Source organism: Salmo salar, chromosome ssa13, assembly GCF_905237065.1.
Source record: "Salmo salar chromosome ssa13, Ssal_v3.1, whole genome shotgun sequence".
In the NCBI taxonomy this organism is placed as follows: domain Eukaryota; kingdom Metazoa; phylum Chordata; class Actinopteri; order Salmoniformes; family Salmonidae; genus Salmo; species Salmo salar.
In genome coordinates, this window is record NC_059454.1 from 10,005,862 (window position 1) to 10,029,747 (window position 23,886).

The window sequence follows — 23,886 nt, forward strand, 5'->3', positions numbered from 1 at the left end:
GATGTATGTTGCGTAACCAACACCCAAACTGATGTGAATCAAACCAGTCTCATTCATTTAACCCATTTCACTGTCTGGCAAAATCACGTCACAAAACAGATGTCATTTACCAATATTGGAATCGATATGGACACCTTCAATTGTCTAGCAACAGGCTATGTTTTGGGAACCAAAGTGGGCCTGAGCATGTGAGAGGAGGGTAGCGACATATCAGTAAATATTTGTAATCACATACTATTTCTTTTTAATTATGGTCATTCGAGGACAGTACATTTTACTTTTGGGATTCGAGATGAATAACCTCAAGAACCTCTGACATGGATTCTTAAACTATGGTTTGGGACCCAAAGCGGTTATTAACATGTGATAGGTGGGTCGCGAGATATGAGTAAACATTCAGAATCATACACTATTTCTTTAGAATTTCGGTTGTTCGATGACACTACATTTCACATTTGGCTCTCGAGCTTAAAAATGGTAAAATCCTCTGAAACAGCAGACGAAACAGTTAATGTAAGTATTTTACCAATCATGAGCTGGGGGACTTTGTCCAAAAGCTGAGTTCTTGAGTTTCTTCGCTAACACAATAAGTTTTTACTCGTTCAAAATACAATCCTTTTGAGGTGACATTGCAGTGCCGTGACCCGGATTCGAACCGGGGTTTCTGCTGCCACAACGCAGAGTACTAACCACTATACGATCACGGCCGGCTGCAAGAGCAGCCTTATAGAGCCTACTTATTCTGTGAAAGTGACGTGTACAACCTGGCGAAACTCTTCTCATTTGGGTCTCGATAACGAATAAACTGAAGAAGCAGTTAAGCTTTTGACAGTCGGTACGTTTTAACTCATTCAAAAAGAGCCATTTTTCCGTGACATTGGAATATCTCAATTGCATCCTCCTCAAGTCTTCTCTTCTCTCGACTTGCCTAATTCTCTAAACCCATTGGTGTGAAAAGCGGAGTTCCCTACCCTCTGACCTTCTCCACCAATGTGTACAATGAAATGCTTGAAAAGGTACTGCTGAGATTTGAACTCAGGATCTCCTGTTTACTAGACAGGCGCTTTAACCAACTAAGCCACAGCACCCGTTGATTTGATGTATGTTGCGTAACCAACACCCAAACTGATGTGAATCAAACCAGTCTCATTCATTTAACCCATTTCACTGTCTGGCAAAATCACGTCACAAAACACATGTCATTTACCAATATTGGAATCGATATGGACACCTTCAATTGTCTAGAAACAGGGTTTGTTAAGCTATGTTTTGGGAACCAAAGTGGGCCTGAGCATGTGAGAGGTGGGTAGCGAGATATCAGTAAATATTTGTAATCACATACTATTTCTTTTTAATTATGGTCATTCGAGGACAGTACATTTTACATTTGGGATTCGAGATGAATAAACTCAAGAACCTCTGACATGGATTCTTAAACTTTGGTTTGGGACCCAAAGCGGTTATTAACATGTGATAGGTGGGTCGCGAGATATGAGTAAACATTCAGAATCATACACTATTTCTTTAGAATTTCGGTTGTTCGATGATACTACAATTCACATTTGGCTCTCGAGCTTAAAAATGGTAAAATCCTCTGGAACAGCAGACGAATCAGTTAATGTAAGTATTTTACCTTTCATGAGCTGGGGGACTTTGTCCAAAAGCAGAGTTCTTGAGTTTCTTCGCTCACACAATACGTTTTTACTCGTTCAAAATACAATCCTTTTGAGGTGACATTGGAGTGCCGTGACCCAGATTCGAACCGGGGTTTCTGCGGCCACAACGCAGAGTACTAACCACTATACGATCACGGCTGGCTGCAAGAGCAGCCTTATAGAGCCTACTTATTCTGTGAAAGTGACGTGTACAACCTGGCGAAACTCTTCTCATTTGGGTCTCGATAACGAATAAACTGAAGAAGCAGTTACGCTTTTGACAGTCGGCACGTTTTAACTCATTCAAAAAGAGCCATTTTTCCGTGACAATGGAATATCTCAATTACATCCTCCTCACGTCTTCTCTCGACTTGCCTAATTCTCTAAACCCATTGGTGAGAAAAGCAGAGTGCCCTCCCTTCTGACCTTCTCCACCAATGTGTACAATGAAATGCTTGAAAAGGTACTGCTGAGATTTGAACTCAGGATCTCCAGTTTACTAGACAGGCACTTTAACCAACTAAGCCACAGCACCCGTTGATTTGATGTATGTTGCGTAACTAACACCCACACCGACGTGAATCAAACCCGTCTCATTCATTTAACCTATTTAATCTCTGTCTGGCAAAATCACGTCACAAAACCGATGTCATTTACTAATTTTGGAATCAATATGGACACCTTCAATTGTCTAGCAACAGGGTTTGTTAAGCTATGTTTTGGGAACCAAAGTGGGCCTGAGCATGTGAGAGGTGGGTAGCGACATATCAGTAAATATTTGTAATCACATACTATTTCTTTTTAATTATGGTCATTCGAGGACAGTACATTTTACATTTGGGATTCGAGATGAATAACCTCAAGAACCTCTGACATGGATTCTTAAACTATGGTTTGGGACCCAAAGCGGTTATTAACATGTGATAGGTGGGTCGCGAGATATGAGTAAACATTCAGAATCATACACTATTTCTTTAGAATTTCGGTTGTTCGATGATACTACAATTCACATTTGGCTCTCGAGCTTAAAAATTGTAAAATCCTCTGGAACAGCAGACGAATCAGTTAATGTAAGTATTTTACCTATCATGAGCTGGGGGACTTTGTCCAAAAGCAGAGTTCTTGAGTTTCTTTGCTAACACAATAAGTTTTTACTCGTTCAAAATACAACCCTTTTGAACTGACATTGCAGTGCCGTAACCCGGGTTCAAACCAGGCTTGCTGCAGCCACAACGCAGAGTACTAACCATTATACGATCATGGCTGGCTGCAAGAGCAGCCTTATAGAGCCAACTTATTCTGTGAAAGTGACATGTACAACCTGGCGAGACTCTTTTCAGTTGGGTGTCGATAACGAATAAACTGAAGAAGGAGTTGCGCTTTTGACAGTCGGTACGTTTTAACTCATTCAAAAAGTGCCCTTTTCCGTGACATTGGAATATCTCAATTACATCCTCCTCACGTCTTCTCTCGACTTGCCTAATTCTCTAAACCCATTGGTGAGAAAAGCAGAGTGCCCTCCCTTCTGACCTTCTCCACCAATGTGTACAATGAAATGCTTGAAAAGGTACTGCTGAGATTTGAACTCAGGATCTCCAGTTTACTAGACAGGCACTTTAACCAACTAAGCCACAGCACCCGTTGATTTGATGTATGTTGCGTAACTAACACCCACACCGACGTGAATCAAACCCGTCTCATTCATTTAACCTATTTAATCTCTGTCTGGCAAAATCACGTCACAAAACCGATGTCATTTACTAATTTTGGAATCAATATGGACACCTTCAATTGTCTAGCAACAGGGTTTGTTAAGCTATGTTTTGGGAACCAAAGTGGGCCTGAGCATGTGAGAGGTGGGTAGCGACATATCAGTAAATATTTGTAATCACATACTATTTCTTTTTAATTATGGTCATTCGAGGACAGTACATTTTACATTTGGGATTCGAGATGAATAACCTCAAGAACCTCTGACATGGATTCTTAAACTATGGTTTGGGACCCAAAGCGGTTATTAACATGTGATAGGTGGGTCGCGAGATATGAGTAAACATTCAGAATCATACACTATTTCTTTAGAATTTCGGTTGTTCGATGATACTACAATTCACATTTGGCTCTCGAGCTTAAAAATTGTAAAATCCTCTGGAACAGCAGACGAATCAGTTAATGTAAGTATTTTACCTATCATGAGCTGGGGGACTTTGTCCAAAAGCAGAGTTCTTGAGTTTCTTCGCTCACACAATACGTTTTTACTCGTTCAAAATACAATCCTTTTGAGGTGACATTGCAGTGCCGTAAGTCGGGTTCAAACCAGGGTTGCTGCAGCCACAACGCAGAGTACTAACCATTATATGATCATGGCTGGCTACAAGAGCAGCATTATAGAGCCTACTTATTCTGTGAAAGTGACGTGTACAACCTGGCGAGACTCTTTTCATTTGGGTCTCGATAACGAATAAACTGAAGAAGCAGTTGCGCTTTTGACAGTCGGTACGTTTTAACTCATTCAAAAAGTGCCCTTTTTCCGTGACATTGGAATATCTCAATTGCATCCTCCTCAAGTCTTCTCTTCTCTCGACTTGCCTAATTCTCTAAACCCATTGGTGTGAAAAGCGGAGTTCCCTACCCTCTGACCTTCTCCACCAATGTGTACAATGAAATGCTTGAAAAGGTACTGCTGAGATTTGAACTCAGGATCTCCTGTTTACTAGACAGGCGCTTTAACCAACTAAGCCACAGCACCCGTTGATTTGATGTATGTTGCGTAACCAACACCCAAACTGATGTGAATCAAACCAGTCTCATTCATTTAACCCATTTCACTGTCTGGCAAAATCACGTCACAAAACAGATGTCATTTACCAATATTGGAATCGATATGGACACCTTCAATTGTCTAGCAACAGGATTTGTTAAGCTATGTTTTGGGAACCAAAGTGGGCCTGAGCATGTGAGAGGTGGGTAGCGAGATATCAGCAAATATTTGTAATCACGTATTATTTATTTTTAATTATAGTCATTCGAGGACAAAACATTTTACATTTGGGTTTCGAGATGAATAAACTCAAGAACCTCTGACATGGATTCTTAAACTATGGTTTGGGACCCAAAGCGGTTATTAACATGTGATAGGTGGGTCGCGAGATATGAGTAAACATTCAGAATCAAACACTATTTCTTTAGAATTTCGGTTGTTCGATGACACTACATTTCACATTTGGCTCTCGAGCTTAAAAATTGTAAAATCCTCTGAAACAGCAGACGAATCAGTTAATGTCAGTATTTTATCTATCATGAGCTGGGGGACTTTGTCCAAAAGCAGAGTTCTTGAGTTTCTTTGCTCACACAATAAGTTTTTACTCGTTCAAAATACAACCCTTTTGAACTGACATTGCAGTGCCGTAAACCGGGTTCAAACCAGGCTTGCTGCAGCCACAACGCAGAGTACTAACCATTATACGATCATGGCTGGCTGCAAGAGCAGCCTTATAGAGCCTACTTATTCTGTGAAAGTGACGTGTACAACCTGGCGAGACTCTTTTCAGTTGGGTGTCGATAACGAATAAACTGAAGAAGGAGTTGCGCTTTTGACAGTCGGTACGTTTTAACTCATTCAAAAAGTGCCCTTTTTCCGTGACATTGGAATATCTCAATTGCATCCTCCTCAAGTCTTCTCTTCTCTCGACTTGCCTAATTCTCTAAACCCATTGGTGTGAAAAGCGGAGTTCCCTACCCTCTGACCTTCTCCACCAATGTGTACAATGAAATGCTTGAAAAGGTACTGCTGAGATTTGAACTCAGGATCTCCTGTTTACTAGACAGGCGCTTTAACCAACTAAGCCACAGCACCCGTTGATTTGATGTATGTTGCGTAACCAACACCCAAACTGATGTGAATCAAACCAGTCTCATTCATTTAACCCATTTCACTGTCTGGCAAAATCACGTCACAAAACAGATGTCATTTACCAATATTGGAATCGATATGGACACCTTCAATTGTCTAGCAACAGGATTTGTTAAGCTATGTTTTGGGAACCAAAGTGGGCCTGAGCATGTGAGAGGTGGGTAGCGAGATATCAGCAAATATTTGTAATCACGTATTATTTATTTTTAATTATAGTCATTCGAGGACAAAACATTTTACATTTGGGTTTCGAGATGAATAAACTCAAGAACCTCTGACATGGATTCTTAAACTATGGTTTGGGACCCAAAGCGGTTATTAACATGTCATAGGTGGGTCACGAGATATGAGTAAACATTCAGAATCAAACACTATTTCTTTAGAATTTCGGTTGTTCGATGACACTACATTTCACATTTGGCTCTCGAGCTTAAAAATTGTAAAATCCTCTGAAACAGCAGACGAATCAGTTAATGTCAGTATTTTATCTATCATGAGCTGGGGGACTTTGTCCAAAAGCAGAGTTCTTGAGTTTCTTTGCTCACACAATAAGTTTTTACTCGTTCAAAATACAACCCTTTTGAACTGACATTGCAGTGCTGTAAGTCAGGTTCAAACCAGGGTTGCTGCAGCCACAACGCAGAGTACTAACCATTATACGATCATGGCTGGCTGCAAGAGCAGCCTTATAGAGCCAACTTATTCTGTGAAAGTGACGTGTACAACCTGGCGAGACTCTTTTCAGTTGGGTGTCGATAACGAATAAACTGAAGAAGGAGTTGCGCTTTTGACAGTCGGTACGTTTTAACTCATTCAAAAAGTGCCCTTTTTCCGTGACATTGGAATATCTCAATTACATCCTCCTCACGTGTTCTCTCGATTTGCCTAATTCTCTAAACCCATTGGTGAGAAAAGCAGAGTGCCCTCCCTTCTGACCTTCTCCACCAATGTGTACAATGAAATGCTTGAAAAGGTACTGCTGAGATTTGAACTCAGGATCTCCTGTTTACTAGACAGGCACTTTAACCAACTAAGCCACAGCACCCGTTGATTTGATGTATGTTGCGTAACCAACACCCAAACTGATGTGAATCAAACAAGTCTCATTCATTTAACCCATTTCACTGTCTGGCAAAATCACGTCACAAAACAGATGTCATTTACCAATATTGGAATCGATATGGACACCTTCAATTGTCTAGCAACAGGCTATGTTTTGGGAACCAAAGTGGGCCTGAGCATGTGAGAGGAGGGTAGCGACATATCAGTAAATATTTGTAATCACATACTATTTCTTTTTAATTATAGTCATTCGAGGACAGTACATTTTACATTTGGGATTCGAGATGAATAACCTCAAGAACCTCTGACATGGATTCTTAAACTATGGTTTGGGACCCAAAGCGGTTATTAACATGTGATAGGTGGGTCGCGAGATATGAGTAAACATTCAGAATCATACACTATTTCTTTAGAATTTCGGTTGTTCGATGATACTACAATTCACATTTGGCTCTCGAGCTTAAAAATTGTAAAATCCTCTGGAACAGCAGACGAATGAGTTAATGTAAGTATTTTACCTATCATGAGCTGGGGGACTTTGTCCAAAAGCAGAGTTCTTGAGTTTCTTCGCTCACACAATACGTTTTCACTCGTTCAAAAACAATCCTTTTGAGGTGACATTGCAGTGCCGTGACCCGGATTCGAACCGGTGTTTCTGCGGCCACAACGCAGAGTAATAACCACTATACGATCCCGGCTGGCTGAAAGAGCAGCCTTATAGAGCCTACTTATTCTGTGAAAGTGACGTGTACAACCTGGCAAAACTCTTCTCATTTGGGTCTCGATAACGAATAAACTGAAGAAGGAGTTGCGCTTTTGACAGTCGGTACGTTTTAACTAATTCAAAAAGAGCCATTTTTCCGTGACAATGGAATATCTCAATTGCATCCTCCTCACGTGTTCTCTTCTCTCGACTTGCCTAATTCTCTAAACCCATTGGTGTGAAAAGCGGAGTTCCCTACCCTCTGACCTTCTCCACCAATGTGTACAATGAAATGCTTGAAAAGGTACTGCTGAGATTTGAACTCAGGATCTCCTGTTTACTAGACAGGCGCTTTAACCAACTAAGCCACAGCACCCGTTGATTTGACGTATGTTGCGTAACCAACACCCAAACTGATGTGAATCAAACCAGTCTCATTCATTTAACCCATTTCACTGTCTGGCAAAATCACGTCACAAAACACATGTCATTTACCAATATTGGAATCGATATGGACACCTTCAATTGTCTAGCAACAGGATTTGTTAAGCTATGTTTTGGGAACCAAAGTGGGCCTGAGCATGTGAGAGGTGGGTAGCGAGATATCAGTAAATATTTGTAATCACATACTATTTCTTTTTAATTATGGTCATTCGAGGACAGTACATTTTACATTTGGGATTCGAGATGAATAAACTCAAGAACCTCTGACATGGATTCTTAAACTTTGGTTTGGGACCCAAAGCGGTTATTAACATGTGATAGGTGGGTCGCGAGATATGAGTAAACATTCAGAATCATACACTATTTCTTCAGAATTTCGGTTGTTCGATGATACTACAATTCACATTTGGCTCTCGAGCTTAAAAATTGTAAAATCCTCTGGAACAGCAGACGAATCAGTTAATGTAAGTATTTTACCTATCATGAGCTGGGGGACTTTGTCCAAAAGCAGAGTTCTTGAGTTTCTTTGCTAACACAATAAGTTTTTACTCGTTCAAAATACAACCCTTTTGAACTGACATTGCAGTGCCGTAACCCGGGTTCAAACCAGGGTTGCTGCAGCCACAACGCAGAGTACTAACCATTATACGATCATGGCTGGCTGCAAGAGCAGCCTTATAGAGCCAACTTATTCTGTGAAAGTGACATGTACAACCTGGCGAGACTCTTTTCAGTTGGGTGTCGATAACGAATAAACTGAAGAAGGAGTTGCGCTTTTGACAGTCGGTACGTTTTAACTCATTCAAAAAGTGCCCTTTTCCGTGACATTGGAATATCTCAATTACATCCTCCTCACGTCTTCTCTCCACTTGCCTAATTCTCTAAACCCATTGGTGAGAAAAGCAGAGTGCCCTCCCATCTGACCTTCTCCACCAATGTGTACAATGAAATGCTTGAAAAGGTACTGCTGAGATTTGAACTCAGGATCTCCTGTTTACTAGACAGGCACTTTAACCAACTAAGCCACAGCACCCGTTGATTTGATGTATGTTGCGTAACCAACACCCAAACTGATGTGAATCAAACCAGTCTCATTCATTTAACCCATTTCACTGTCTGGCAAAATCACGTCACAAAACAGATGTCATTTACCAATATTGGAATCGATATGGACACCTTCAATTGTCTAGCAACAGGATTTGTTAAGCTATGTTTTGGGAACCAAAGTGGGCCTGAGCATGTGAGAGGTGGGTAGCGAGATATCAGCAAATATTTGTAATCACGTATTATTTATTTTTAATTATAGTCATTCGAGGACAAAACATTTTACATTTGGGTTTCGAGATGAATAAACTCAAGAACCTCTGACATGGATTCTTAAACTATGGTTTGGGACCCAAAGCGGTTATTAACATGTGATAGGTGGGTCGCGAGATATGAGTAAACATTCAGAATCATACACTATTTCTTTGGAATTTCGGTTGTTCGATGATACTACAATTCACATTTGGCTCTCGAGCTTAAAAATTGTAAAATCCTCTGGAACAGCAGACGACTCAGTTAATGTAAGTATTTTACCTATCATGAGCTGGGGGACTTTGTCCAAAAGCAGAGTTCTTGAGTTTCTTCGCTCACACAATACGTTTTTACTCGTTCAGAATACAATCCTTTTGAGGTGACATTGCAGTGCCGTGACCCGGATTCGAACCGGGGTTTCTGCGGCCACAACGCAGAGTACAAACCACTATACGATCACGGCTGGCTGCAAAAGCAGCCTTATAGAGCCTACTTATTCTGTGAAAGTGACATGTACAACCTGGCGAAACTCTTCTCATTTGGGTCTCGATAACGAATAAACTGAAGAAGCAGTTACGCTTTTGACAGTCGGTACGTTTTAACTCATTCAAAAAGAGCCATTTTTCCGTGACAATGGAATATCTCAATTGCATCCTCCTCACGTCTTCTCTTCTCTCGACTTGCCTAATTCTCTAAACCCATTGGTGAGAAAAGCAGAGTGCCCTCCCATCTGACCTTCTCCACCAATGTGTACAATGAAATGCTTGAAAAGGTACTGCTGAGATTTGAACTCAGGATCTCCTGTTTACTAGACAGGCACTTTAACCAACTAAGCCACAGCACCCGTTGATTTGATGTATGTTGCGTAACCAACACCCAAACTGATGTGAATCAAACCAGTCTCATTCATTTAACCCATTTCACTGTCTGGCAAAATCACGTCACAAAACAGATGTCATTTACCAATATTGGAATCGATATGGACACCTTCAATTGTCTAGCAACAGGATTTGTTAAGCTATGTTTTGGGAACCAAAGTGGGCCTGAGCATGTGAGAGGTGGGTAGCGAGATATCAGCAAATATTTGTAATCACGTATTATTTATTTTTAATTATAGTCATTCGAGGACAAAACATTTTACATTTGGGTTTCGAGATGAATAAACTCAAGAACCTCTGACATGGATTCTTAAACTATGGTTTGGGACCCAAAGCGGTTATTAACATGTCATAGGTGGGTCGCGAGATATGAGTAAACATTCTGAATCTAACACTATTTCTTTAGAATTTCGGTTGTTCGATGACACTACATTTCACATTTGGCTCTCGAGCTTAAAAATGGTAAAATCCTCTGAAACAGCAGACGAATCAGTTAATGTCAGTATTTTATATATCATGAGCTGGGGGACTTTGTCCAAAAGCAGAGTTCTTGAGTTTCTTTGCTCACACAATAAGTTTTTACTCGTTCAAAATACAACCCTTTTGAACTGACATTGCAGTGCCGTAACCCGGGTTCAAACCAGGGTTGCTGCAGCCACAACGCAGAGTACTAACCACTATACGATCACGGCTGGCTGCAAGAGCAGCCTTATAGAGCCTACTTATTCTGTGAAAGTGACGTGTACAACCTGGCGAAACTCTTCTCATTTGGGTCTCGATAACGAATAAACTGAAGAAGCAGTTACGCTTTTGACAGTCGGCACGTTTTAACTCATTCAAAAAGAGCCATTTTTCCGTGACAATGGAATATCTCAATTGCATCCTCCTCACGTCTTCTCTTCTCTCGACTTGCCTATTTCTCTAAACCCATTGGTGAGAAAAGCAGAGTGCCCTCCCATCTGACCTTCTCCACCAATGTGTACAATGAAATGCTTGAAAAGGTACTGCTGAGATTTGAACTCAGGATCTCCTGTTTACTAGACAGGCACTTTAACCAACTAAGCCACAGCACCCGTTGATTGGATGTATGTTGCGTAACCAACACCCAAACTGATGTGAATCAAACCAGTCTCATTCATTTAACCCATTTCACTGTCTGGCAAAATCACGTCACAAAACAGATGTCATTTACCAATATTGGAATCGATATGGACACCTTCAATTGTCTAGCAACAGGATTTGTTAAGCTATGTTTTGGGAACCAAAGTGGGCCTGAGCATGTGAGAGGTGGGTAGCGAGATATCAGCAAATATTTGTAATCACGTATTATTTATTTTTAATTATAGTCATTCGAGGACAAAACATTTTACATTTGGGTTTCGAGATGAATAAACTCAAGAACCTCTGACATGGATTCTTAAACTATGGTTTGGGACCCAAAGCGGTTATTAACATGTCATAGGTGGGTCGCGAGATATGAGTAAACATTCAGAATCAAACACTATTTCTTTAGAATTTCGGTTGTTCGATGACACTACATTTCACATTTGGCTCTCGAGCTTAAAAATGGTCAAATCCTCTGAAACAGCAGACGAATCAGTTAATGTAAGTATTTTACCTATCATGAGCTGGGGGACTTTGTCCAAAAGCAGAGTTCTTGAGTTTCTTCGCTCACACAATAAGTTTTTACTCGTTCAAAATACAACCCTTTTGAACTGACATTGCAGTGCTGTAAGTCAGGTTCAAACCAGGGTTGCTGCAGCCACAACGCAGAGTACTAACCATTATACGATCATGGCTGGCTGCAAGAGCAGCCTTATAGAGCCTACTTATTCTGTGAAAGTGACGTGTACAACCTGGCGAGACTCTTTTCAGTTGGGTCTCGGTAACGAATAAACTGAAGAAGCAGTTGCGCTTTTGACAGTCGGTACGTTTTAACTCATTCAAAAAGTGCCCTTTTTCCGTGACATTGGAATATCTCAATTGCATCCTCCTCACGTCTTCTCTTCTCTCGACTTGCCTAATTCTCTAAACCCATTGGTGAGAAAAGCAGAGTGCCCTCCCCTCTGACCTTCTCCACCAATGTGTACAATGAAATGCTTGAAAAGGTACTGCTGAGATTTGAACTCAGGATCTCCTGTTTACTAGACAGGCACTTTAACCAACTAAGCCACAGCACCCATTGATTTGATGTATGTTGCGTAACTAACACCCACACCGATGTGAATCAAACCAGTCTCATTCATTTAACCCATTTCACTGTCTGGCAAAATCACGTCACAAAACAGATGTCATTTACTAATATTGGAATCGATATGGACACCTTCAATTGTCTAGCAACAGGGTTTGTTAATCTATGTTTTGGGAACCAAAGTGGGCCTGAGCATGTGAGAGCTGGGTAGCGAGATATCAGTAAATCTTTGTAACCACATACTATTTATTTTTAATTATGGTCATTCGAGGACAGTACATTTTACATTTCGGTTTCGAGATGAATAACCTCAAGAACCTCTGACATGGATTCTTAAACTATGGTTTGGGACCCAAAGTGGTTATTAATATGTGATAGGTGGGTAGCGAGATATGAGTAAACATTCAGAATCATACACTATTTCTTTAGAATTTCGGTTGTTCGATGACACTACATTTCACATTTGGCTCTCGAGCTTAAAAATGGTCAAATCCTCTGAAACAGCAGACGAATCAGTTAATGTAAGTATTTTACCTATCATGAGCTGGGGGACTTTGTCCAAAAGCAGAGTTCTTGAGTTTCTTCGCTCACACAATAAGTTTTTACTCGTTCAAAATACAACCCTTTTGAACTGACATTGCAGTGCTGTAAGTCAGGTTCAAACCAGGGTTGCTGCAGCCACAACGCAGAGTACTAACCATTATACGATCACAGCTGGCTGCAAGAGCAGCCTTATAGAGCCTACTTATTCTGTGAAAGTGACGTGTACAACCTGGCGAAACTCTTTTCATTTGGGTCTCGATAACGAATAAACTGAAGAAGCAGTTGAGCTTTTGACAGTCGGTACGTTTTAACTCATTCAAAAAGTGCCCTTTTTCCGTGACATTGGAATATCTCAATTGCATCCTCCTCACGTCTTCTCTTCTCTCGACTTGCCTAATTCTCTAAACCCATTGGTGAGAAAAGCAGAGTGCCCTCCCCTCTGACCTTCTCCACCAATGTGTACAATGAAATGCTTGAAAAGGTACTGCTGAGATTTGAACTCAGGATCTCCTGTTTACTAGACAGGCACTTTAACCAACTAAGCCACAGCACCCATTGAATTGATGTATGTTGCGTAACTAACACCCACACCGATGTGAATCAAACCAGTCTCATTCATTTAACCCATTTCACTGTCTGGCAAAATCACGTCACAAAACAGATGTCATTTACTAATATTGGAATTGATATGGACACCTTCAATTGTCTCGCAACAGGGTTTGTTAAGCTATGTTTTGGGACCCAAAGTGGGACTGAGCATGTGAGAGGTGGGTAGCGAGATATCAGTAAACATTTGAAATCACATACTATTTGTTTTTAATTATGGTCATTCGAGGACATAACATTTTTCATTTGGGTTTCGAGATGAATAAACTCAAGAACCTCTGACATGGATTCTTAAACTATGGTTTCGGACCCAAAGCGGTTATTAACATGTGATAGGTGGGTCGTGAGATATGAGTAAACATTGAGAATCATACACTATTTCTTTAGAATTTCGGTTGTTCGATGACACTACATTTCATATTTGGCTCTCGAGCTTAAAAATGGTCAAATCCTCTGAAACAGCAGGCGAATCAGTTAATGTAAGTAATTTACCTATCATGAGCTGGGGGACTTTGTCCAACAGCAGAGTTCTTGAGTTTCTTCGCTCACATAATAAGCTTTAACTCGTTCAAAATACAACCCTTTTGAACTGACATTAAACTGAAGAAGCAGTTGCGCTTTAGACAGTCGGTAACTTTGAACTCCTTCAAAAAGTACCCTTTTTCTGTGACATTTAATATCTCAATTGCATACTCCTAACGTGTTATCTCCTCTCGCCTTATTCTCTAAACCCATTGGTGAGAAAAGCAGAATTACCTCCCCGCCAATGTGTACAATGAAATGCTTGAAAAGGCTCTGCTGAAATTTGAATTCAGGATCTCCTGTTTACTAGACATGCGCTTTAACCAACTAAGCCACAGCGGCCATAGATCTAATTTTTATATATGGTGTTAGCAAGTGAGAGATGGGTCCCAAGCTATGAGTAAACGTTCGAGGACAATCCATTTTTTATTTGAGTCTCCTCAGAAATAGTAGATTAAAACCTCTTCAGCGTCTGATCCCGTTAGCGGGATCAAAATCCAGCGAAAAATCATATCGCCAATTAGCATTAAAAAAATATCATAATTTAAAAAAAAAATTTTTTTTTTTTTTTTATAGATACACCTCTCCTGAATCGACCCACGTCGTCCGATTTCAAAAAGGTTTTACAGGAAAAGCAAATCATTAGATTATATTAGATGAGTCCATCGTAAAAAGCAGCTTCATAGCCATTTTCCGACCAACCACTTGCATCACATATAATCAAAAAACAGCTAAATGCAGCACTAACCTTTTACAAACTTCATCAGATGGCACCCCTAGGACATCATGTTATACAATGCATGCATTCTTTTGTTCAATAAAGGTCATATTTATATATAAAAACAGCATTTTACATCTCTGTCTGACGTTGACTTCATTATTTCCCCTCAAAAGCGTCCCGGTAAACAATGCTGCATTTGCCTAAATTCCTATACTATAACGATTTTTTAAATGTATATTGTCAATCTAACATTTATAGATGAATATCTCTTGAGAACACCCGTCATACCAGATTTTAAATTAACTTTACTGGGTAATCACACTTTGCGATAAAAGGAGATGCGATACTCAGAAAATTAGCTAATATACAGAGCTCGGCGCCATCTTGGAAAGAATCTCATGTCACGTCTTATCTTCTATAATATTGTCAATAATCGCCTACCTTTAGTTGTCTTCATCAGAAAGCATCCCAGGTCCACAACAGATGTATTTTCGGTCAAAAAGTCCATACTTCACGTTCCATTAGCCTGATGTTGGTAGCGCGTCCTATGGCTCTCTCGAGCGCAGCTCTGAAGTTCAGAATGAATGCAATGCTCGCGCATGTAGGTTCGTTCAAACATGTCAAACGTTGTATAAAATAAATCTTCAGGGCCTCTAACACCAAGAGAGCCAATAAGATTCGAGGGGGATGATGTCATGGCCTTTAAAACCGTATCCAAAGGTGGGGGCAGACATGGCCGCCGGCGTCATAATGGTGATGGCCCATCCCCTGTGACCAATTTCAAACTCGTGTCATTCACTGAGTTTTGACTCTATAAGGCTCAAACCACTGTGAAAGGACTGGCGACATCTAGTGGAAGCAATAGGAAGTGCTCACTGAACCATGGTTAACGGTGTGATTAATAAGGAAAGATGAGAAGTCAAGTCCACAATTCAGAATTCCACTTCCTGTTTCAATCGGTCTCGGGGTTTTGACTGCCATTTGAGTTCTGTTATACTCACAGACACCATTCAAACAGTTTTAGAAACTTTAGAGTGTTTTCTATCCATATATAATAAGTATATGCATGCCCTATCTTCTGAGTTTGATTAGTAGGCCGTTGAAAATGGGAACGATTTTTTTTCAAAATGCGCTGTGGCGCCCCCTATCCTACGGTATCCTCAAGAGGTTAATTAATCAGTTAATGTAAATCATTAGAGAGAGAGAGACAGCGAGAGAGAAACAAGAAAATGGGAGTCAGATGTGAGTGAGCATAAATTCATTAAAACTATTTCAAACACACAGTCTCTCCTAATCTCCTCTCTCTCTCTCTCTCTCTTAGAGACATTGATGTTGAAAGTCTGAAAGGTTTCAGCTATTTTTAAATATTGCAGGTGGTCATGATATTTACACTACTCTGTTGATTATTATTCTGATAGAGTGCTAGCGGGGGATATTACTCCATTCACAGGACAGTAAACACATTTTCCTTTTAATTTGACATGAAACAAGCAACAGCCAGGGAAATAAGAGATATCTGCTATTTCAAGCGCTCCTTTTTCATGCTTGTGTGTTTCATGTTTTCATGGAAACCGAGGTGGGTCACGAATATGAATGCCAGGGTATCAAGGGTAAGTGCAACTATGAAATAGCAATGATGCTATGAAATATACAACACACTTTCAATGTCAATGAAGAAAAAGTCATCCATTTCCTATGGTCTGTATGACTGGAGGAGTAGGTGCTAGGCCTTTCTGTTAGGGTTCTGCTCTCCTGTACTTCTTGCTGCCCTACAATATTAATGGCTGCCATTCTCTGTAAGGATTCTGTTATTTTCCTCACAACAACAAAATAACATAACTACAACTCAAATCCCCCAATGATCTCACGCACGCACACACAAACAAACACACACACACACACACACACGTATGCACACAAACACATGCACACACACTCATACAAAAACACACACTTGTCAAAATCCCTGTTTTCTAAAGCATCTTTTAAAAGAGGAATCGGGTCAAATGATTGCACAGCATGTTGACTAAAGGCTGATTTAATATGATTATTATGTCCAATAAGACCTTTATCCATCATTCTGGGAGTGCAGTGCACACATGCCCCCCCGATTAAATTCTGTATTTTGTGTGTTTTGTCATCAGTTCTTTCCTCTCCTTCCATCCCTCCATTTAACCCATTTGTCTCCCCCCTCTCTCTTTCGGTCTCTCTGTCTCTCTTACTCCCCACTTCTCTCTCTCTCTCCTCTTCTCACTCCTCTTCTCTCTCTCTCTCCCCCCACTTCTCTCTCTCTCTCCTCTTCTCTCTCCTGTTCTTTCTCTCTCTCCCCACTTCTCTCTCTCTCTCCTCTTCTCTCTCTCTCTCTCTCTCTCTCTCATCTCCTCTCTAATATGCTCCTCCACTAGCTTCCTCTGAACAGTAAGGCTACAGGGCTGTGGGAGATCTCTGTTGCCTGGGAGGAGAGGAGAGGAGTGGAGAGGAAAGGAGAGAAGAGGATGCAGAACAGTGGGAGGCTGATTTCAAAGAGAAACACCTGACTAGTTGTGAAACCATGGTAATAATTAAGGATGAATATTCTGCCTGCATGTGTTCAGTACACAGAGAATGTAGAGAATGTTGAGAATGTAGAGAACGTAGGGAATGTAGAGAATGTTGAGAATGTAGAGAACGTAGGGAATGTAGAGAATGTAGAGAATGCTGCGAATGTTGAGAATGTTGAGAATGTAGAGAACGTAGGGAATGTAGAGAATGTTGAGAGTGTTCTAATTGTATAAGGGACTTGTTGATATGTACCCGGCATATTAATTACATATTTATCACATTAATCTTATTTGTAAATAATGTTGCATGACACTCAGGCACTCCCTGGAAAACTGCGCCAGGAGGTCCATGGCAGGATTCAGAGAGAGAACTTCATCAGGAGGCCCATGGCAGGGTTCAGAGAGAGAACTTCATCAGGAGGCCCATGGCAGGGTTCAGAGAGAGACCTTCATCAGGAGGCCCATGGCAGGGATCTGACATTACTCTCCTATGGACCTCTTCCAAATGCCGCTCTCTCACACACAAACATCCCCCCTCCCCCCACACACACACACATTATAAATACTTTTTTTTTATCCACAAATCACATTACAGTCGAGAAGAATTCAAACATTTCTAAGGTCATGGATATATGGACACTTATAGATACAGAAAGCACCTTCTTCTTATCCTCAGCCTTCTACTAGCTAGCTGCTACTGTTGCACAACAGCCAAGTTGCACCCGGTTTTAGAACTCTGATATTCAGCTGAAAAGATGTGACCGTTGTCAGAAATATTACAAAAAGGTAGCACATCGTTAGTTTTTATTTTGGCAGAAAGATTCACGTGAGAGAGTTAAATTGAAAAAAAAAATGTATAAAAAACTGTTTTGCCTACAAACTTCTTCAGTCACCTCATGGACGCTGTACGCTGTAGCCTGGTTTTAATCCAACGTCTAGGTTTGGGCAAAATTCTGATGACCTAATGTTAATGACCCTGTCAAAAATACGGTGTAGTGGATCTCAGTAACGGCCAGACGCATCATGAGGAGAGGCGGAGAGTGTGTTGTGATCCTCCAATCATTGGTGTGATATTGTCTTAAATACTGCAAATGAATTGTACTGAGATTTGAATTTAACATTGAGCTTCAATCAATACATAAGTTTGACAGGGTTTTCACCATCCCTAGGGCCAGGAGTTTTTCTAAACCATGTCACCTGATTAGAAAAACTGTCCTCATAATTTTTTACTAGGTAAGTCAGTTTAGAAAATTTATTATTTACAATGACAGCCTAGGAACATTGCCTTGTGTCACGTCCTGACCAGTATAGAGGATATTTTGTTATTGTAGTTTGGTCAGGACGTGGCAGAAGGTAGTTGATTTATGTATTACGGGGTTTGTTGGTCACTGGTTTATGTTTGTATTTCTATGGGTATATTCTAGGTTAGTTATTCTATGTGTAGGTTGGGTGCTGGACTCTCAATTGGAGGCAGGTGTTTCTAGTTGCCTCTGATTGGGAGTCCTATAAGTAGGTGTGTGTTTTGTTTGTCACTTGTGGGTAGTTATTTGTTAGCACTGCTTTTGTTGAGCCTGCTTCTCTGGTCCTGTCATTAGTTTGTTTATTGTTTTTCCGTGGTGTTCTCATTTTTATAATAAATATGTTGAGCACGCAACCCGCTGCGCCTTGGTCCCATTCTCTCTTCCATGACAGCTGTGACACCTTGTTAAGGGGCAGAAAAACAGATTTTTACTTTGTCAGAAACCTTTCCGTTACTGGCCTAAAGCTCTAACCACTAGGCTACCTGCCACCCCACAACCTATTATAGCCCATACAAAACCTTTGAACAAATAATTAGTCTGTCATAATCTCTGTCATACCCGAAAGGGTCTGGATTTATACCTGGTTAGGTAACCAAATCACAAACTTAGAGCGCAAGCAAAAAAAACATTTTACCCCAACAATGCGGGACCTGTGGTGCCACCTCCGGATCTGTGGTCAAGTACATGACTACAGAGTTATTATATTTAAAATTACTTTAAAATTACATTATTTTAAAAGTATACTATGAAGCTAGATGTAAGGGGTGCGTACTGGCGGCAGAGAAGTCAGGAGCAGGAGAGTAAAAACTGTGTTTACAACGGCGCAGTTTAATTAGAAAACCCACCGGAAAACAGAACAATATATCAATGGGTACAAAACCCGTCGCACACCAGACATAACGTGCACAAGTACTTACAATAAACAATTCCAGACAAGGACATGGGGGGAAACAGAGGATTAAATACACAAAATGTAATGAGGGAATTGAAACCAGGTGTGTGGGAAGACAAGACAAAACAAATGGAAAATGAAAAGTGGATCGATGATGGCTAGAAGACCGGCAACGCCGACCACTGAACGCCGCCCGAACAAGGAGAGGAACCAACTTGGGCGGAAGTCGTGGCACTAGAAGATTAGATATTCGATTGTGAAATTATTTTATAAGAGTATTGGTGAAAAATCACAATAAAAGAAAAGTAGCTAGTTATCCATTTTGTTAACTGTAGCAAATGGTACATTACTATTATTAAAGTGAATGAGATTAAGGGTTATTTATTTGTGTCATTTAATTTGACATTAAGATGTGGCAATGTATTGCTTCTATGGAACTAAATAATCAAAGTCATCATTTCTCAACGAGTCTGTGACCTCGGTTGCAGGGATTTGTTTTTGGGAGGTGCGCGTTTGAGCACATGCCCCCTAAAATGTCTGTGAATGGCCCTGCTGTGTGGGTCAAACATGAAATGTCAATGTGTCATGTATGATCAAGCCATTAACCTTGATATTTACAAAAAGCTGAAAAATTGTCAGTATTGCTATCTCTGTCTCCCTCTCCCTTTCTCTCTCTCTCTCTCTCTCTCTCTCTCGCTCTCTCTCTTTCTTTCTCTCTTCCTCTCTCTCTCTCTCTGACACCCTCTCTCCCCCTCTCTCTCCCTGTCTTTGCCTCCCTCCCTCTCTCTCTGTTTCTAGTTGAAATCCATGAGCTGTGTGTTCCACAATTTAGCATTGTTTACACATTAATCTAATTTGTAAATGGTGTTTCATGAAGCTCAGGCTTTCCCTGGGGAACTGCGCCAGGAGGCCCATGGCAGGGTACAGAGAAATAGCTGCGTCATGAGGCCCGTGGCAGGGTTCAGAGAAAGAGCTGCGTCATGAGGCCCATGGCAGGGTTCAGAGAAAGAGCTGCATGAGGAGGGATCCGACATTACTCTACCATGAACTGGCCCTCCTCCAACTGTCTCAATCTCTCACACACACGCACACACACACATTTTAAATACTATATTTGAATCTCCAAATCACATTACAGTCGAGAAGGATTTAAACATTTCATAGGTCATGTATACAGTATATGGACACTTATGGATACAGAAAGCACCTTCTTCTCCATGCTGCAAAGCTTCCCAGGACAGGTGACATGGAGCAGTACCTTGCCAGCTCCTACGCAGGCCTGCAATCTGAAGGTCACATACTGTCAGCCTATGTACATGGCAGAGACTTCCAAATATCAGCACTACAAGATTGCACTGATAAGGAAGATTGTTTAGGCGTGACACGAGGGGATGGTATTTCAAGGACTTGTCAGCAAAGGCCTGCCCCCTGTAAGAGTCAAAATAACAAACCACTTTCTAAATGAGCACCACACATACACACACACACACACACACACACACACACACACACACACACACACACACACACACACACACAGGCCTCTCTCCTCGCCCCCACAGCCATGGGAACCTCGCAGTCCCAGAGAATAAGGAGGATTAAGCCTTTTGTCCTAAATGGCCCCCTATTCCCTATGGAGTGCACTACTTTTCACTAGGGCCTAGAGGGAATAGGGTGCCATTTGTGATACATTCAAGATATTATCTTCCAATGTGCTGTAGATGAACAACATACCCACAGCAACAGATTCAGTGAAGCATCTGTGTGATAACCAGGAAGCCATAACTACATGATGCCAACTGGCTTGCTGAGAGACCAGCTGTTGACTTTCCATTTCCACATTGTCAGCTCCAGCTCAGCTCCAGCTATCTCTGTGAGTAGTGGTCGATAGCCACACAATTGTGTGTGTGTGTGTGTGTGTGTGTGTGTGTGTGTGTGTGTGTGTGTGTGTGTGTGTGTGTGAGTGAGTAGTTGTTGATTTCCAGGACCCAGCAGGGGAGGTCACGGTGTCAGTATGGCATATGTCTAGAGCAGTGTTTTCACAAACTCAGTCCTCGGAACCCCAAGTGGTGCACGTTTTGGTTTTTGCCCTAGCACTACACAACTGATTCAAATAATCAACTAATCATCAAGCAAAAAACAAAACATTGACCCCTTGGGGTCCCCAGGAGCGAGTTTTAGAAATGCTGGTCTGGAGTGTATCGTTGGCATCGCTCTCTCTCTCAATGAATTCAATTCAATATACTTTATCGACATGGTAAGTAAAACACTTCCATTGTCAAAGTAAATATATAACAACAACAGTCCAGTAAGACAAGAATATACTAGACTAGTAATAATTATGGTATTAAACAACAATTACAACAAATATTTAGAAAAGGATAATATTAATAATCACACTATATTTTCCACTGGCTGTCCCTCAGTTTACACACACACACACACACACACACACACACACACACACACACACACACACACACACACACACACATCTCGGTTGTATTTATAGTTGTGTTTGTTCTTCACTGGTGGCCCTTTTTCTTTTGGTAACATGTTACAAATCTAGCTGCTGTGATGGCTCACTGTGGTATTTCACCCAAAAGATATGGGAGTTTACAAAATTGGGTTTGTTTTCGAATTCTTTGTGGATCTGTGTAATCTGAGGTAAATATGTGTCTCTAATATGGTCATTCATTTGGCGGGAGGTTATGAAGTACAGCTCAATTTCCACCTCATTTTGTGGGCAGTGTGCACATAGCCTGTCTTCTCTTGAGAGCCAGGTCTGCCTATGGAGGCCTTTCTCAATAGCAAGGCTATGCTCACTGAGTCTGTACATAGTCAAAGCTTTTCTTAAGTTTGGGTCAGTCACAGTGGTCTGGTATTCTGCCACTGTGTACTCTCTGTTTAGGGCCAAATAGCATTCTAGGTCGCTCAGCTTTTTTGTTAATTCTTTCCAATGTGTCTGGTAATTATCTATTTTTTTCTCATGATTTTGTTGGGTCTAATTGTGTTGCTGTCCTGGGGCTCTGTGGGGTCTGTTTGTGTTTGTGAACAGAGCCCCAGGACCAGCTTGGTTAGGGGACTCTTCTCGAGGTTCATCTCTCTGTAGGTGATTGCTTTGTTATGGAAGGTTTGGGAATCGCTTCCTTTTAGGTGGTTGTAGAATTTAACGGCTCTTTTCTCTCTCTGTCTAGCTCTCTCTAACTCTCTCTATTTATCTCTCTCAAGAGGAGTCCCTCTACCAGAAGTCTACAGGCTACAGATAACAGCTCTGTATAAAGACCTCTCACCAGGCTGACAATATGCCCCACAGCACATTAGACTCTAAAGTCTCCACAGTGTTGTAAAGCTAATGTTGATTCATAACAAAGTATGCCAGCCTTACTGTTTTCACAAATGGCCATATGGGCCCTGGTCAATAGTAGCGCACTATGAAGGGCCTAGGGTACCATTGGATCACACCGCTGTCTCCACAAGCAAAAATGATGCTGCAATAGATAGCTCCTGGCCAATTCTGTGTTTTTGTACGGTTTTTTTTTCTCGTTTTTTTGTTGTTGTGCATAATGTTTCTGCCATCATTTCATATGACGGACATATTCTATCAAGACTGTAATATCCTACGTTTCTCTGAGTTGTGGCTGAACAAGGACATCAAAACATACTTCCCTTTGAAGTCTGTTTTCCCATGTATGAATCTGTTATTCAATGGGTTTCTATGGGCTAATAGCATTAAACAATTTGGTTCTATATATGTTTTTATATCTAAATGATCCTTGGTATGACCATGATCCTTGGTATGACATTAAAATAATAAACTATGACTGGAGCTGCACCTTTTGTTAATACAACTACTGACAGGAGCCGTGTGACACACAGATAGGGAGCCTGTCAAATGCAATATAATTTTATCCGTCACATGCTTGGTAAACAACAGGTGTAGACTAACAGTGACATGCTTACTTTACGGGCCCTTCCCAACAATGCAGAGAGAAAGAAAATAGAGAAATAATAGAAAAGTAATTACACATAATAATAATAATAATAATAAAAGTAATAATAAATACACGATGAGTAGCAATAACTTGGCTATATACAGTACACGGGCTACCTGTACAGAGTCAATGTGCAGGGGTACAAGGTAATTGAGGTAGACAGTGGACGTACAGTGCCTTCAGAAAGTATTCACACTCCTTGACTTTTTCCACATTATGTTGTGTTATAGCCTGAATTAATTTGCATTAACAAATTTTTCTCTGTGCAATAATAGTGTTTAACATGGTTTTCGAATGACTACCTCATCTCTGTACCCCACACATACAATTATCTGTAAGGTCCCTCAGTCGAGCAGTGAAATTCAAACACAGATTCAACCACAAGACTAGGGATGTTTTCCAATGCCTTGAAAAGAAGGGCACCTATTGGTTGATGTGTAAAAAAAAAGACATTGAATATCCCTTTGAGCATGGTGAAGTTTTTAATTACCCTTTAGATGGTGTATCAACACACCCCGTCACTACAAAGATACATGCGTAGTTCCTAACTCAGTTGCAGGAGAGGATGGAAACCGCTCAGGGAGTTCATCATGAGGACAATGGTGACTTTAAAATAGTTAAAAA

The 23,886-nt window shown here is 40.8% G+C and overlaps 14 non-coding genes across 14 annotated transcripts; all 14 read right to left on the minus strand.

The window, feature by feature from the left end:
* Window positions 1–1,014: 1,014 nt before the first annotated feature.
* On the minus strand, window positions 1,015–1,088 carry trnat-agu (transfer RNA threonine (anticodon AGU)). The gene has a single exon. It is a non-coding gene; the product is annotated as a tRNA-Thr (tRNA).
* A 654-nt stretch (window positions 1,089–1,742) lies between these two features.
* Window positions 1,743–1,814, minus strand: trnah-gug (transfer RNA histidin (anticodon GUG)). The gene has a single exon. It is a non-coding gene; the product is annotated as a tRNA-His (tRNA).
* Window positions 1,815–2,116: 302 nt separating this feature from the next.
* On the minus strand, window positions 2,117–2,190 carry trnat-agu (transfer RNA threonine (anticodon AGU)). Its single transcript has one exon. It is a non-coding gene; the product is annotated as a tRNA-Thr (tRNA).
* A 1,030-nt stretch (window positions 2,191–3,220) lies between these two features.
* On the minus strand, window positions 3,221–3,294 carry trnat-agu (transfer RNA threonine (anticodon AGU)). The gene has a single exon. It is a non-coding gene; the product is annotated as a tRNA-Thr (tRNA).
* Window positions 3,295–4,330: 1,036 nt separating this feature from the next.
* trnat-agu (transfer RNA threonine (anticodon AGU)) lies at window positions 4,331–4,404 on the minus strand. The gene has a single exon. It is a non-coding gene; the product is annotated as a tRNA-Thr (tRNA).
* A 1,033-nt stretch (window positions 4,405–5,437) lies between these two features.
* Window positions 5,438–5,511, minus strand: trnat-agu (transfer RNA threonine (anticodon AGU)). Its single transcript has one exon. It is a non-coding gene; the product is annotated as a tRNA-Thr (tRNA).
* Window positions 5,512–6,539: 1,028 nt separating this feature from the next.
* trnat-agu (transfer RNA threonine (anticodon AGU)) lies at window positions 6,540–6,613 on the minus strand. The gene has a single exon. It is a non-coding gene; the product is annotated as a tRNA-Thr (tRNA).
* Window positions 6,614–7,635: 1,022 nt separating this feature from the next.
* trnat-agu (transfer RNA threonine (anticodon AGU)) lies at window positions 7,636–7,709 on the minus strand. Its single transcript has one exon. It is a non-coding gene; the product is annotated as a tRNA-Thr (tRNA).
* A 1,027-nt stretch (window positions 7,710–8,736) lies between these two features.
* trnat-agu (transfer RNA threonine (anticodon AGU)) lies at window positions 8,737–8,810 on the minus strand. Its single transcript has one exon. It is a non-coding gene; the product is annotated as a tRNA-Thr (tRNA).
* A 654-nt stretch (window positions 8,811–9,464) lies between these two features.
* trnah-gug (transfer RNA histidin (anticodon GUG)) lies at window positions 9,465–9,536 on the minus strand. The gene has a single exon. It is a non-coding gene; the product is annotated as a tRNA-His (tRNA).
* Window positions 9,537–9,843: 307 nt separating this feature from the next.
* trnat-agu (transfer RNA threonine (anticodon AGU)) lies at window positions 9,844–9,917 on the minus strand. Its single transcript has one exon. It is a non-coding gene; the product is annotated as a tRNA-Thr (tRNA).
* A 1,033-nt stretch (window positions 9,918–10,950) lies between these two features.
* On the minus strand, window positions 10,951–11,024 carry trnat-agu (transfer RNA threonine (anticodon AGU)). The gene has a single exon. It is a non-coding gene; the product is annotated as a tRNA-Thr (tRNA).
* A 1,033-nt stretch (window positions 11,025–12,057) lies between these two features.
* Window positions 12,058–12,131, minus strand: trnat-agu (transfer RNA threonine (anticodon AGU)). Its single transcript has one exon. It is a non-coding gene; the product is annotated as a tRNA-Thr (tRNA).
* Window positions 12,132–13,164: 1,033 nt separating this feature from the next.
* trnat-agu (transfer RNA threonine (anticodon AGU)) lies at window positions 13,165–13,238 on the minus strand. The gene has a single exon. It is a non-coding gene; the product is annotated as a tRNA-Thr (tRNA).
* Window positions 13,239–23,886: the final 10,648 nt, after the last annotated feature.